This window comes from Haliaeetus albicilla, chromosome 4, assembly GCF_947461875.1.
Source record: "Haliaeetus albicilla chromosome 4, bHalAlb1.1, whole genome shotgun sequence".
In the NCBI taxonomy this organism is placed as follows: Eukaryota; Metazoa; Chordata; class Aves; order Accipitriformes; family Accipitridae; genus Haliaeetus; species Haliaeetus albicilla.
The window spans coordinates 34,460,432-34,475,462 of record NC_091486.1 but is presented as its reverse complement, the minus strand read 5'-3'; positions in this window follow the sequence as shown (position 1 = coordinate 34,475,462).

Here is a 15,031-nt window from a genome sequence, read left to right as displayed (position 1 = left end):
AGTAATTCCTTTGGAAGAGCCAGGAACAGTTCAGCTGAGCAACTATCTAATTTCTTAATAAAGGAAAACAAGTCTAGGTTACCTGAGAAAAGGATGGAGGCAATGTCTCTGTAATTTACAATTGTCACTGTTGTAAGTTCAGTCTTTTCAGTGTCCTGTTCAAAACAAATGTGTTCCATCACGTGTTGATGCAGATGATAATTATATGCAATCCTATTTTTAAGTCTTCATTGTAGGAGGAAAACAAAATGGCATCTGCACTTCAGTTTTTTTTCTTGTATATGCGAACAGTTAAGTGCAGACTAGTAATGCTCAAGTATATGTAAGTCATGTCTATGTGTAATATACTCTAGAAAGAAACAGCGTTCAGCATTCTCCACTCCATTTCAGAGTAAAAAAGAATAAAAGTAAATATGAGAGCTATGTAACATCAGAATTCTTTATAGCTGCACTATTTTAGTTGTAGCTGTGCACTTTGTCTGTCTAGCCTTATGGAGGCTGTACCTACTTTAAACAGCAAGAAATTCAGTAATTTCAAAGAAAATTTAACTATAACAGCAGCAGCAAGCCATTATGTTCTACCAATCCATCATTTTTATAGAAAAAAAGTATTTTCTTCACAATGAGCAATTTATAGATTCAGAGAGTACATCTGGGATTTATATTTGTAGTCTATTATTTCACAAAAAATAGTTTTAGTAAGAGGGAGGCTAGATAAATATTGGAAGAGGTTGACATTTTGTGTAGATTATTTCTAAGATCTGAAAATAATTTGGTAAGCATTGCACAAAACAGTGACTAGAAAAAAATCTGCAGCTAGTAAGTTGATGTATTATTTTAAAAGAACGTATATATTCCCATGGAAAAAAAAACCAAAACAACAAAAACACAAAAACCCCGAACACACACACACACACACACCAAAACCATCAAACTTTAAATTAGATGTTATTTGCACCATTTGCTTACATTTAGCTTCAAGAGTATAACCTCTTATGATCACTAAATGGGTAGGATAGTTTTCTGGTGATTCACATTGTGTCACCTGCTCACAGATAGAAACTTGTGGCACAAAACTGAATCCATAGTTAATAGTAAAAATACGTAGGGATATCTACCATTTTTGCCTGTGACATCAGAGAATAACGGATCCTCTCCCTTAACTTTTCTGCCACACACACTCTTGGCAGCCCTTGGGAATCCTGCAGGGAGTCACTTAAACAGGGAAGTTCTGGTCCAAAGGTACCTCACCCCCTCCTGGAGAAGGCAGGCAGCCAATGAAAGATTCTCACCGCTTTAAAGCCAGTTTTGGTGTCTCCATACTGGAGACACCATTAGGGACAAGCCTGAATTATGACATTTCCTCCCAAAGACAGATTTTTGACTCCTGTACTCCCTTAGCCATTAAATGAGGTGCTGTGGGGTGGTTTGTTTTGGGTTTTTTTTGAGACCAACAGCAGTCTTCACAGGTAAATCATGCATTGTCTGTGCAGGAAATTCTAGATATTCATTCAATGCTTTTAAGGAAATATTAAATCAAATAATAGCATTTTTGATTTTTCTGTAAGCTGGAGGTTAGCTAAAAATATTAAGACCATTCTTTCCCCACGCTTTAAGAATATTATAATTTCTAAGCAGTTTGACCCAAATTAACCAATTCAGGCAGAAAGTGTGCCTCTTTTCAAAGGTAGTCTTTTCACCACAAGACTTTCTTCTCCCATTCTGAAAATGGATTCTTATTTTTTGGGAGGAATTCAAATGTTGCAACAAGATAACCAAGCAAACCTAAGTATTTATAGGAAACAATAGATAAAATTTTTATCTTCAGAATCCCACAAACAATCTTTTATTAGAAGATATTTTGTGTTAGATCATCTTATGTGTATAAAGACCAAAGCTAAAGGGGCAGAACTGTGTTGTGTTTGGAGTTTTTTGTTGTTTTGTTGTCTTTTTACTCTAGCCAATCCTTTATTACAGTATGAAATTAATTTCACATAATGTCATCAATATACAAGTTATACAAATGAAAATAAATATATATCAGATACAAGAGTAATACACAGATTACTCTAGGTGGACAGTAAAGGTGTTCTTTCCAAAATAAATGGGTTCAAACTGCAAAGTGAATTGGAGTAATATCTTCAAAGCACCTACCTATGACTTTAATTTCCTTATTCTATGAAATAATCTTCCTATGTATTTTGAAAATTATAGGAATCAAATAATTTGAAATGTAAATATTTATAATGGGTGTTTTCAGCTATCTTCTACTCTGTGCCTATGGATAATTAAAGCTTTTTAAAGTGGGGAAAAAACAGAGGAAACCAACCTGCATATGCCTTCAACATTCTTATTTCGTATTGATACACAACCTCACCTCTTCATCTATAAGAGTTCCCTAATTTATTAAAATTGATTCTACACTAGACATAGGTTGTGCAAACCAAATATTATCTCTAGATTTGAACAATGAAAGAAGTGTTAATGTTTAAAAGCCTTCCTTTTCCACTTTACCCTTGGGCTTCTGGCTTTCATGCAGACCAACAGATGAAAAGTTATTCTCCTACAAAGCACACCTCAAAATGAAGATCAGTAAAAAAATATTGTGCAAAAATCTGGGGTTTCAGTAAAATTCTCCATTACAGGGGCTTACATAAGAGAACTTTGAGACCTTTTCTGAAAAAGCCTACACTAACTTTTCTGGTTAAATTTCCTCACTTTTCAAACTTGAATAGTTTCATTAATGTATATGTACTCAATATTTGAGTGAATAACAAAATTCTCATCAATGCATCAGTACTGTGCCACAGCAACAGTGTCTGGTTTGTATAATCTGTAGTAAAATACTATACACAAAGTATGGGTATATTGAAGTACATTAAAAACCCAGAAGGTATTCTTCTCATGGACATAGAAGTCACAAGAATTCAGTGAATTTAAACAATAGTCCCCCTAAATAAACAAAAGGTTGCTATCCAGGACAGTTATGGCAGTCCTAAAATCAGCATTTCCTGTTCCAAGTGTCTTGCTTGCAAAACTAATAACTACTCACGTCGTGTGTTATGCATAATCAAACCTGCTACCTACTACCTAAACGATCTACAGGTTTTAATAAACAGTAGTTTCACCTTGCTGCAAGTAAACTAGTACTCAAGCTACATGAGGTATCACTGACAAACATAAATGTACAAATAAAGAAAATTCTGCTCGACAATAACATATTCTGACACAGGACTGAAATCTTTGAAGAGTAATGGACTTTAACGGTCATATTTGAATATATTACAGAACTTTTAATTGCAAAAAATATTTGAAAAATATGCTTTTGAATCAGTCCAAGAGGATTGTCATTCAGCAGATGTGCTGATTACTCACAGTTATTAAAGATCCTGTAGCATATTTGCAAAAGGAAGAATGTTAACTTTTATTTTCTGGTTAAGTGCCAACTTGGGTAAGTAAAGTTCACCTGCTGTGATTCAATTTCCCACAAATTTGTGATTATGACAAATCCATCTTCACTTCTTTCCAAAAAGACTCCGGTACAGAGTCATAGTGGCAGAGATGACTGCATATCAGCAGTAGTATTAGATGTGCAGTAGTATTTGTTCCAAGAAAGAAACCACTTATGGAGCAGAAACCCATTACTCTTATTATAGAAGTACCACATCAAAGAGTTTACAGTTGCAAGGATCTGCATAAGCTCTGTTTATAGCATGCAAAAGATACAGTGGAAGATTAAGATTTTTACACACATGTGCTTTTGGCTTTATTATTATTATATTAGCAATATATAGTACAGAAATATATTTGTCAGTCGCTACTGAACAACACTGCCTGCACAAAGCAGATGAAATTAGAGGCCATTCCCTCAATGGCAAAATAAAAAACAGCTTTGAAGGCTTCAGATTAAAAACTCCCTATTACTCATGAATTGCTATTAAACACTCCTCCTCCAATTTGGATTCATGTAACATGGTGAATTTGGCTTCAGTTCTTGCAGTTGTTTAAGGATGCAGCAGGCTTGAATCCTGTAAATGGCACACTGATTTGAGAATATGCTTATATATTGGTACAGAGACACAGATCACAAAAGTTGTTTCAGATCTTAATTCTTATTTCTCCTCTGTAGAGCACAACCAGTGAAAAAAATATTAAGAAAATAAGGTTTTCAGACCCAGCAGCTGTGTTACTGTATTCTCCATTACACTAAGACATCTTGTTGCCCATGAGCATTTTGAGGTTTGTTTGTTTAATTCTGTTTTGTTTTTCACAATTCTTTTATCATCTCTCACCACGTGGTCTTTTGTTGTATGTACAAATCCATTGGCTACAAGTTATAGGCAGCACAGCTTCCAGGCACCACTGTTCCATAAATAACAGGAAGGGGGGAGAGGGCTGAATATAATTTATTATGGGATTAATTTTCTATTTCCTTAATAATTGGTTGATAAATGAAAAAAGGAAGATTTTATTGATATTCAATTTTTTCTTCCTTCTATTAAACAGCAACTTGAAGGTTTCACATCTAAAAATTCTCAGGCAAGTGCTACTACTTACATGAATAAAATATTCAAGGAAAATTGTAAATTTCACTTCCATTTGACTGTTCTTGGACCACTGTAACACATGGTAAAGCACTAAAGCAAAGCAGAGTAAGCCTTCCTAAAGGCTGGAGAATGATTTAATGATAATAACTATTTCATATATTGAATTTGCCCTCCACACAGTACAGATACTAGATTACTAATGGGGTGTTTTAGAAATTCTGGAAGAAGAGAGGAGGAGAGAGGAGAGAACAGTTCCTAAAGGACAAGAAAGACTGAGAAAGCAACTATTAATCCTTGACTAGAAACTCTGAGATTTGAAAAAATTGATCTCCTAGAGCTTGTCGATTAGAGAGCTATACCTGCAAACATTGTATTTTATTTAGAAATGCAGCATTAGAAGATATCTATTGTTAAAACCCCAATTATTTCATAAGTATTTGTTTAGGTCACTAACCTCACTATTAACTACAGGTTCTGAATAACCAATAGCTGAGCTTGCTTGGACCAGCCAAGGAGCAATGAAAGGAAAAAAAATTCTGTAATACTGAGTCTAGAATAAGAGTGCCAAAGCTACGTAATTCCTAGACAGATGGCAATAGAAAGTTGGTGAATGGGTATGAATTTTTAGAACTCCAATATTGGCGATATAGGGAAAGCCTCCTAAGCTCAAGTGCATGCAGCATACATCCCTCTAAGCCTGGCCTGTCAGGCAAACCAGGACACATGGGCTAAAAATAAAAGAGAAATCGTGGTTCACTGGCACTCTACAAGTAGCAGAGTAAACAGAATGATTGCCAAGGTTTTTCCTCTCTCCGTTTTAGGCGTATGCAGCTGGCACCAATGCATTGTTCTCATGCACCAAAGGCAGCAGATGGAGTGAATTACATATTTCAACAGCCTTTGACATCACATCAAACACCTTGGCTTTTAGTTTTAGAAGAGTAACTCTTGGGACTTCTCCCCCCAGCTTTCACCATCCAAATAAAAGTCATACACAGTTATTTCCTTCTTTATAGGACAATATAGCCATGCCATATGTTGCAGACTTGCAAGTCTTGCATAGTAAAACAGTGCAACAGTAGCAAAAGAAAATGTTCTGGTTGAGGCTTTGTGGCTAAGACACTACTCACTGGGCAATGCGTTATAGGTAACCTCTGAAACAAAGGGCTTTACAATGCCCGTTGTATCATAGAAATCATGGGGTGTTCAGCATTTTTCTAAAAAATAAAGACATTTCAAGTCTCTAATGTTTGCAACTTGGTCAAATTGATCAGCTGTGTTTAAGAAACATTATCAATTGCTTTTAATTTATTCCTTAAATTTCATAATTATAGCTACCTTGGGCAAGTAAGTGCACCACCCGAGCAGGCAGGGACCCTTCCCGCTGATCACAGTGACAGGCTGGGAGTAACGTCTGGCGCAGCTGAACATGCCCCACAGCACACCTTCATCCAGGAAAAATATCTCTTTAGGCACGCACTGCAACTGAATGTCTGTCCCCGAATCAAATCATAGGAAGTCTGTGTGCTCACATCTGCAACTGCAATGCTAAACACAGGCTGGACAACAAGCCTGCTCCAGCACCTGACTTCCACCCCTTGCTTGCTTTCCTCTCCCAGAGCGTCTGTCAGACAGACCGACCAGGGAAGTCACTGTAGCTATGCACTCTACATATGTGCCTGAACCATCTCCCCCTGCGCCCTTCCTCTTCCTCCCATCCCCAGCCCTCCAAAATCATGTACTTCTACAAGACTCGGAGACCAGCCGGAGGGTGCTTCAACACAGAGTGGAAACCTCAGCACAGAGCAGACTGAAATAGTGTGTTCTGAGGAGAGGCTAGCCAGGAGGCACCACGTCTGCACAGAGCCAGAAAAGCACCTCACCTAATTCCTCTGAAAATCTCAAAGTGATTAAGGTGATTAAAGTTTTCCTATCCTTAGAAGCTTGCAGGCCTTCTGTCTTTCTGGAGCAAGTTATCAAGAGACTCTTTGCTTTTATGTTACCAATCATTTCTTACAGTCTCAGGTTTTCAGCAGATCAAGTGAACATACCTTGCCATGACCTTGATTCCCTCCACTTCTGCTGAAGTGTGATCAATGCTGGCTATTCTGCTGTTTTCAGATAACGAATAGCTTCTGAGACTTTCAGACTATATCAGACCCATATCCTCCCATAGCTTTTTATGCTGGAAAGTCTGCATGTACAAGTGACTTTGATCCTAGCCAGCTCAATACTTCTTTGAAATATATTACCTAGAAGCTACTAACACTGATGTCAATCTCTTTATCATACTTGGTATACTCTTTTCTCCTTTCAAATAGTAATAGCACCATTTTCCCTCCCAAGGCAGTTTACTTGTATTTAACTATTTATATTTTTAATAACTACAAAGTTGGGCTTAAATATTTCTTTTACTCCAGCTTAGCAAAAAGAAACATTTGAGCTACAATACAGATTTTTCTCTTCTCTGCACATTTTTACTCCAAAAAACATTTTTTCTTTTTAATTTCTCTTAGGAAAGTATATCCCTCTCACCCTTATCAATTGAACACAAGTCTGAATATTTACTCTTTGGAAAACATACCCCTAAGAATTTTCTCTTGTTGAAGATCTGCTATCTATATTAATGGACTCAGAGTAAATTGATAGTCTGCTACAGATTCATATGGAATTAGGTGCTTCCATGCACCCACTTCAGTCCAAAGGGTACACTTTTTTCCCAGCTTTAAGATTCTTTCTCACTTTGCTTCTTCCTAATTATTCTGTGCCTCTGAAGTTTATGTCTCTGCCCAGTTTCTCCTTTCTTGCATGAGGGACAGCTGTGAGAGACAGAATTTTTCTGACAAAGATGAACTACTTCAATTCATCTCAGTTGTCCACTATCCTAATGTCTCAATTTCCTTAAATCAGCCACTCAGAGTGAATAGACTAAAATAGCTTCCAGAAAGAGAATAAGAAAAAAAACCCTGAAGCCCAGCACACATATATAACAAAGGTGCAAAGAAAGTGGATTGCTAAGTAAAAAAAAAAAAAAAAAAGTAAAACATCAACTCAGCCTACAAAACCAGGAGAAACTAGCAAGATGTAGGCAAAATATATCAGAACTGAAACAAGACAGAGTGAGATGGAGTTCTCAATCTGTGTATTCAGAGCGACTTTACTTAAGTGTTCTAATGAAAGTATTTATTTGTCATCATCACTGCTGTTAGCCTTCGTGTTCAGTACCACATTAATCTAATCTATTTGCTAATTTCTGTGTAGTTCATAACATGTGATGTAGTTTAAGATGTAATCAAAATAGAAAAATCAACTGCCACACAGTCTTTAATTTATATAGTGGATGTGACAGTGTATCCTGTTCCTTTTCTAGGAGTCAAGCATAGATATACGTTTTTTCTTTGCTATTGATCAACTAAATCACCAGCTGTTTATGCAGAATTGCTGGCAACCTTGGAAGTGCCATTTGTCTTCCTAAGCTCCACAAACTTGATTCACCCATTTGTTTAAGAGCACAACAAGCTAACAATGTGAATGTTTTCATTATTAGTACATAAAAAGCCTCAAGAAACAGCCCCTCCTCATGCAAAACTTCCACTGGAGAAAATATACCTGCTGAAGAACTACAGCATCAGGCTCTGCACGTTGATTGGAGCATAAATCTATGTGAAAGTCTTTAATTGCTGGAACAATATAAAAATTTCAGCTCGCTAATCAGCTCAAATCATACTGTCTAAGGTCTTGCACCCAGGGCTTATTATAGGCAAATTTAAAAGTTGTATCAAGTCTGTACACATGTGCACGCAAGCAGTAAAATTGTGGTACTTCCCCACACTCAAGAAATCTTTTTTTAACACCTTTTCTTTATCCACATTAAGTCCTTAAGAACAAGGGCAACCATGTTAAGTTAACTGCGACTTTCCAGGGATGCCAAGGTACATGCATGTCATTGTCCGGTGTATAAAGCACTCAGATACATACGTTAAAAAATCATCACTGACCCAGGTTTTCAAGTAATATTGACATAACAGGGAGAAGTGCAATATGATGGAGGTTAAACATCAACCCATGCAGACTATTGTACCCATACGCAACCTGTATATTCTGATTTTTGATACTTATGACAAGCACACATTATCTATTTAGAAGTGCCTCATCTTTCTTCTTTCATAATTGAAGCCCTGTTCCTAATAGTCCATGATATTTACTCAATCCTTTTCTTTCTTTTCCTAACTTTGCATTACAAATATAAAGACATTGTATTAAGGGGATCTTTCAGAATGTTATGGAATATTCACTTTCCCATTTTAGTATGCCTTGAGATCCACACTATTGTTCAGAAAGTTTAAGGCAACAAAAAAAAAAGTGCTTAAAAGATACTTAAAAGTCACTGTAGTTTGCAATCATGGTCTAGCAGAACCAAGCATGCCTACTGTTTCCTTACATACCATACACGTGCTGATACGCAACAACCTGTGACACTGGCATCACATTTGCTCCTTCCCCACAAGAATATTATTTTGCTTTTTGAAATGCATTATTGACTTAGTTTTCTAAGTCACCTTGGAAATATTGTCCGCTATCTCCCATTAACTTTTGGTAACAGTCCATTGTCAAGTCATTCACTTTGAAACATTTTAACTCAATGTATGCTGGCTATACATTTGCTATTTGCTGCCAGATCCTGTCTGGAAGACAGTTTTGCTCCATCTGAAACAGAAAAGCAAAGTTAGCTTAACATCTCACATTCCCATACAAGACCCTCACTAGCAACAGTGGTACATGCACAATCAGATCACATCCGATAACCTGGCTACATTAAGTTGAACAGCCACGACCTACACACTTTAAGTTCAAAACCCTCATATTTTATGGATGTCACAAACATTCTGACTGTAACAGATCTCCAGTGAGGTATTTTATAGTAGATTGGTTCACAGTCCCAGAAGTAACATGTATGCAGGAGAGAGAATACATATGCATGAAGAGTCAAGCACATGGTACCTGTCTTTTTCAAAGCTGATTATTCTGATGTGGTCTGACAGAAGCTACATCTAAGCTGTATCCTTTTCAAAGACTCTCTTACTGCGTGAAAGTCAACAGATGTGGCAATGGAACAACATTTGGAAAGACCGAAAAAAAAGGCATAGACCATTTTTCTCTCCCTATTCTGACACACAAACACACAGTAGTCATCAAGTGGATCCTCCTGTAAGCCCAGTTCTTTGGAGAAGGGATGGGAGCAGCAGGGAAGGTCAGAAAGGGAGTGGCAGGAAAATATCATTCTGTCTATAAAATAAGATAGGAAGAAAGCATATCCCAGTGCCAGCAACCTATCGTGAACTAGGTGATGGAAAACAGACAACAGTGGGAAGAGACGACAATTTGAAGACACTTTCACAGATAATTTACAGTTACAATAGTGATCCACAGCACTAAGAAATTATACTTGTCAAATGACTAATTGGTGATGAACACCACATGATGGAGTGAAGCTGTTCGACAACTGTCAGCGTGATCACAAACAAAAAACACCAGCTACATCCACAACAGTCCCACCCAGCATATTAATAAGGGAGCTGGGACAATCCTTCAAAACATTTCACAAGACTGAGGTCAAGTGACAAGTGATTTCATTTCAGGTTAAAAATCTTTGCAATAATTTATTAGCCGGTACCTTTTTGTTCCAGCACTCACACATATAAAACAAATCAGTTTCTTACCAAAAAAAGCAATATATTCTAAAAATACACAGCACTTCAGCCTGAACCTGGTTAAATAGTCTCCTCCTTGGATCATAAAGGAAAATAATTTATACCTAAGGGGGGGCGGGGGGGGTCAGCCTTAACTGCAGAGTCCTTTTTAGAAATCTACTGTTATGATTTTAATCAAATTCATTCATGCCCAAATACTGCAACATGAATCTAATCACTTGCTTTGCAAGTTTAGTACCCAGAGACACTGCAGAAGTTTTAACAGCTGTTGGAAAAATGTTGCAGCCTCTGACTTTTTTTACTAAAGTTGCTGCAGCCAAGGTTTACTGTAAATTGACGATTTAGGTGGATTAGATGTTAATATGCAGCTTGATATATTATTCATGAGAATGAGTCACAGATCTAATTAGAAACATGACATGAAAAGCTTTTGAGTCCACAATCTGGATTCTCCCCGATATGAAAGATTTGACATGTGAATACATTTTCACTTACTGAGGGAAAAGAGAAAAGTGACCTTTTACATCTAAGCGTAAAAATGTCATGTTGGAGATGCATCACTTGCCTTTCTGAGAGTTTAGGAAAAAAGTAGAAGTATCCAATTTGATATAATAGGAGCCCTTCAGAAACATTAAAGATTTACCCCTGCATCCCTTTATCTGCTTGTAAAACATGCATCCCCTATACCTATCCAGTCATAGACATGAAATAGAGAGGGTTTATAATCTTCTGCCAGGCGAACATTTCCAGAGCTTCAATAAGGTAGCCCAGGAACAGGTCTCATTCACAAAGCTAAGCAAAGCCACATCATAGCTACACAGTCCTAAGTACCTGTGTATACCAGTTAGTATGGTGTTTCAGCTTTCCAGGCTTAATTGATGATTAAACTAATCCTAGAGCATCATTATTTAACTGTTTTGGCTGGAAGTACTGTGTTAGCTAAATTAGTAACAATAGGTTCAGACAACAGCAGAAGGGAGCTGCCATTCAATTAATGGTAATGACTAGCAGTGGTCAATAAGCGTACCTGGGAAAGCATTAGTAGCACATCGTATTAGGAGACTATTTGGTGCAGTGGATTAATTCACTAATTATTTATTTCTTGGGGCATAGGCCAAAAACCAGCTTGTTACAGGTACCAAGTGAAGCCAGTTTGGTGGCGTAAGCCTGACCTATTTGACTTCCTGAAGGCTTTGTTGTTTACTCAGGATTGATTTGGAAAGGCCAGTTTCCCACACTTGCCTGTTTCCTTGCATTTTTAACTGTCCATCAAGGCATTTAGGCTTGCCAAATACTACTTTGAGAAAGATTATTGCTGTTATTTTTTTTTTTTTTCCAAATTTGAGTTAATTATTCCTTCTCTCATTACATAGAAATTGGATGATTTAATTTCTACAACAATTATTTAAATCCTGCAGTCATATGCTAGGTATTATCTTATGCAAAATAAGACCACGTCTCAGATATAAAAAGATAAAAGTATCACTGGATACATTTGAAATAAACATGGCCTGCCAGGCAGAGAAAGAATATGATGAGAAACATTTTCTTCAGTTTACAAAACAAACCACCACTATATACTAATTAGCTCTCAAGATGGAAGAAAGCATTTTAAAAAACCACTTTAATGTTAGATGGGAATTAGTGAAAAAAACTAAAAATAAAAATCACTATTCCTAGCCAGTATTGATCTGATCCTGGTAAAACCAAAAGCTAACCCAATGTAAGCAAGGCTTCCGAGTCCAGGAAAACAATCTGAAGTAGCATATAAGCAACTGAAAGCTTTTTCCAGACTTGACAACATTAAGAAGTAGAAGAGCAAGAGAAGTCATTACTAATGAACAACCAACAGATTGCAGTCAGATGTCTTTATATGAAGGCAATACTGAAGGAGATCGGAAGGAAGAGGTCAGGATGTACTAGTTTCCAAAATTAATAATTAATTAAAAATTTCACTTGAGAGCTATTATGATAAAAATCTTAAGAACAGAGTAATGCCTTAGCATCTACAATCTGTGTCCTTACGTGTACAGGATCAGCTCCTGAGCTATCTGTAAGATGCACATTTGCACACACATTTCACTTACCTCAAGTTGCTTTTGTTTCCTGCAAACTGGAAAACCATAAGCACTGTGACAAGGATAAGGAGCTATTTCATTCTGAGATATTTTTAAATGGCATTATTTGTCAGTAAGTCAAAAATACAACATCTGTTGGCGATGCCATTCATTCCACTCTGAATGCACCAAGGACCAAGCAAGTGCTAACTGGATAGAAGCTATGAGCAAGTAGGCATTGCCTGAAACTACAATTGCGATACCCAGCCTTGTAATATTTTTAACTGTTTAAAAATAAAACATTACACCCTTTTATAAATATGCCATTGTTCAGTGATATGCTTATTTTCATCCTTAGTGAAAACAGGTTAGGTTTTTTTTAATCAACGAAATTCATGTTTCAAAAGAAAACATGGGAAAGATTAGAGGTCACATTTTTTTTATTTATAAATCAACAGATTTTATAGGTTCAGTCACACTGTAGAGATTACTGGTATGTTCATCATCCAGAGGCAGAGTTAAACAAATTGAAAACCCATATTTATTATGATGAAAGGCTCAACTAAAGAAAAGATCATGAAACCAAAAAGAAAAAAAGACACAAAACAGACAAGTGCATCAGACTTGACAACTTAAACCCTATGAGCTCAGTTTCAAAGTCTTTGTCATCCAGCTGTAACATCCACCAAACATAACTCCCCCAATGGATGTAACTCTTCATAGGTATTCTTGAAGATAAAAGGAGTAACTCACACCCTTGACGTCAGCAATAGAAAACAGACCTCAATCTGCCACTATTCAGACGTGTATTTAGTCTAGAGAGGGAGCTCTTCTCTTACCATACATGAAAGAGCTGCTGCTTTATATTCTTCTCAGCTGAGTTGAGACTCTAGTGGTCAAGTGGAAAAAAGGAAAAACAAAACAAAAACCCCACAAACATAAACCCCCCATCATTCTAGGAAAATGATTTTTACAAGTTTGTTTAGCTTTTCTGCTATGTTTATACAGAATTTACCTCAAAGTATCATGAGATAAAGTTTTCAAAGAATCAGTATTCTGCTGGAGGTTGTCTGTTATAGCTGTTTTCAGACTAAATAAAAAAACCTAGCAGCTGATGCTAATGTACCATAAATCATGACACTAGAAGAGTATGACAAAGCTGATGCTGAGTCTGATGCTCCTCCATTTCTTTCTCCCAGCAGTCCATCATTCTCCTTCCTTTACTGACCGCCTTTTAAGAGAGTTAAGAAGGGCAGACAGACAGTACGATGAGTTTGCCATATCAGGAAAAAAATTTCTACCTCTCCTCCTCCCCAGTTGTTTGATTTCTTCCTCTACCCCTCCTACATTTGGTACCACTCAAGCACAGAAGGAGTCAAACCTCAAGAGGGAACATTGGCACCAAAGCTTCTATCAGAGGCGCATTTTGTGCCTACAGTACTCAAATAAGCATTCCTGCCGATTCCAAGAGGAGGGTGAACATGATTCTGTAGCACTAAACTTGGAGGTTTTGTATTAATTATTTTTTTTTGCTGCTAATAACAACAATTTCAAGGAAAGAGATTTGTACAATATTCCTGGGTTCATCAAGCTATTGGCATCTTAAGCACCAGTACAATAGCTGTGTCTTGCTCAAGCATGGAAATATATAGAATGTATATAAGTGAATATAAACCTCAGTTTGCTCTTTACATGAGGTCATTTGCCCTCTCTTCCCCAGAAAATACTCCAGTCTATCTTTACTCTTTGGAAGGCAGAAAAATTGAACATAGCTCATAGTAGAAACACTATCTCAGCTGCTCTTGAGCATAAAGGAATGTGGACAGCATAAACCATTGGTTTTTACTTATAACAAATAGAATAACTATTTTTACTAGATTTCATAAAAAGTGTGGCTGAGGAAGGAAACAAGAATAAGATAAACAAATAGGCAGTAGGAATGTAACTGCCTTACGCTTTCATAGTGTCTCTTGATTTAAGTAACAGACAGACCTAAACCCAAAATGTACTATTGCACTCTTCAAAAATGGCAGGAATGATAACTCAAAGTTTTACAATCAAATACAGCATGGGAACTCAGGTTAAAACAAAATGTAGATTTTTCCCTGTATAGTGTATGTGTTGGCAAAACCAAGTAGGAATGTTTCACATTTAGTGTCTAGTTCTGAGTAATCCATTAATATAGTTTCTACAGCTTCAAACCCCCACCCAGTGAAGTATTTAGGAGACGCCTAACCTGAACTCCACAAGCAGACTCATTCAAGTTCCATTTTCTCCCACTCTGTTCTAATGTCTTTCCCCATTCAGTGACCTCTCTTTCATAAACTAGCAACATACTCAAGTCAATAGGACTACTCATGCCCTAAAAGGAAAGAATCTAGACTGATGCTGTAAAGCGCCCATTCAATAAACCACGGAGAGATTCTTGAGTACAGAAGTCAGTTCTAATGGAGACACATTAACTTAAATTAACAGTAAACGGAATAACTGCTGTCAAATAACATTGAGCATTTACTGCAATGAAAATGTCATTTATTTACAAAACAAACAGAACAGCAGCCTGAGCTCAGTGTTTAGTTAAAAAGTGAATAGTATCAACATTTTGATTGAAATGATGCCTCTTCCCTTGAAACAGTAACAATAATATTGATAGAGGTAGATTCATAGTTTAGGCTTTCTAGTTCTCATTTTCTGCTAGCTACTCATGGTCATCTGT